Source organism: Rhinopithecus bieti, unplaced genomic scaffold, assembly GCF_001698545.2.
Source record: "Rhinopithecus bieti isolate Rb0 unplaced genomic scaffold, ASM169854v2 scaffold_49460, whole genome shotgun sequence".
Classification (NCBI taxonomy): Eukaryota; Metazoa; Chordata; class Mammalia; order Primates; family Cercopithecidae; genus Rhinopithecus; species Rhinopithecus bieti.
The window spans coordinates 1-1,705 of record NW_016819416.1 but is presented as its reverse complement, the minus strand read 5'-3'; the positions used below and the strand labels follow the sequence as shown (position 1 = coordinate 1,705).

The window sequence follows — 1,705 nt, the reverse complement described above, 5'->3', positions numbered from 1 at the left end:
TTTTCTGGAAAACTTCTGAAGCTCTGGAACTCTGTTTTCCCAGCATAATCATACACTGTGGAATCAGAGGTCAGTTTAGTTGGTGTGGCAAATACGATAGGTGGTGCTTCTGTGGAAACCACAGGCTTTAATCCCTGAGGGCTATACGCCTCGGAAACCCATGCTCCCACCAACTTCTGCATGAAGCCACTAAATTTGTAGTACATGATGCCCAGAGTCCGGTTTCCTGCCGATATCTACATTTCTTGACGGCACTGAGTCTTAGTGGTGGATGAAGCATTTGAGGGTAGGGTTCAGTAGAAGAATAACCTGAAGCACATATCCACGTGCAAATGATTTATGAAGGAAATTTTCTTGAAATAAACTGATAAAAAATATAGGAACAGAGCAGATGGATAAGAAAGTAGGAGAAGGTTTGCAAGATTGCAACTGAGGCAAAGTCTTTAGGACAACCACAGCCTAATCCTGTGGGGTAACTCCGAAGTATGGTGCCTTAGAGTTTGTCCCAATCGGAGACAAGGGGCTCGACTTTCACAGTAGTGCATTCTTCAGCTGTTGGCTAAGGGCTTTCCCAGGAGGGTCGAAACATCTAAGTAGTTCTAACTCTCTGTACTTGTCAGAAAACTGACTTCAGGAGTCCAGTGACACTCCTCCAACTGGTGGGTGGGAAGGAGGAGGTTGAAAGCAAAAGTTGGCATTGAAGTTGACAGAGGGGTATATAGAAACAATGTTTTAAATTACAAAGGAGGAGACATAGAGGAAGCACGGTGGACAGTGTCCACTCTAGGTTATGTGCTCATTACCATGAAGCCCCTGGGCCTGGGTTTTAATATGCATCCTGGTATAGTAACTTGGCATTCAATGTCTATTCCACCCTCCTCGGTTGTGCCCTCTTGTTCTGCAGTGGCTGGAAAACAAAACTACATTTCCCAGGCTTCCTTGCAATTAGAATCCTAGATGTGATTTAAAATCAGGCAATCGGATACTTCGATGCAAAATTTAGAAGGTGGAAGTGACACAAAGGCTGAGATTCTGCTGTTAGTACTAGGTTTTGGGGCAAGAATGATTTTGCAGGTATTTTATTTTCTGTGGCAGCATTAACAGTGGTCTCAGGACCCACTCATGATGTTGAGAGACAGGACTCAGGGCCTTCATTTTGCTTGTATGAATCACAGCAGGAATGACACACCTCTGGAGCTCACAGCAGCAGTTTCCTGATCATGGTGGTTTCCTGATGATGGCAATAACAACACAGTTCTGAAGCCAGAAGCCCCCCATCATGTAAGAGGCAGCAGCTGCCCTGATAATCAGGTTCTATGATGAGTCTGTGGAAGGAAATATGCCCCCCATGTGATGGGGAGCCCCATATTTAATCACTTCTCACTCCACCAAGCTATTTCTCCATATCAAGGTTTTCCCTTTAGTAATTCCACCCACAGGACCATTTGGAAGAGGCACCAGGCCTGGAGTTTGGGAGTGCAATGGGCATGTGACTGTGGGAAGTTAGTCAATCTCCACCCATTTTCTCAGATCTTCAGCACTGTTTATTCACTACCCTGATTTTACTTCTGCAAACACTCATACCAGGGCTTGAACCTCAGAGAAGCTTCTCAGTTTTCTCCATACCTTTACAGTATCTCTCAGAGATCAATTTTGGCTAAGGTAGCTAGTTGTCTTAGCTGACCATCTTCGTTGATACTTAAAC

The 1,705-nt window shown here is 44.7% G+C and overlaps 1 pseudogene; it reads right to left on the bottom strand.

Moving 5' to 3' along the window:
• Positions 1-13: 13 nt before the first annotated feature.
• On the bottom strand, positions 14-206 carry LOC108519751 (cytochrome c oxidase subunit 7A-related protein, mitochondrial pseudogene; annotated as a pseudogene).
• Between the last annotated feature and the right edge of the window lie 1,499 nt (positions 207-1,705).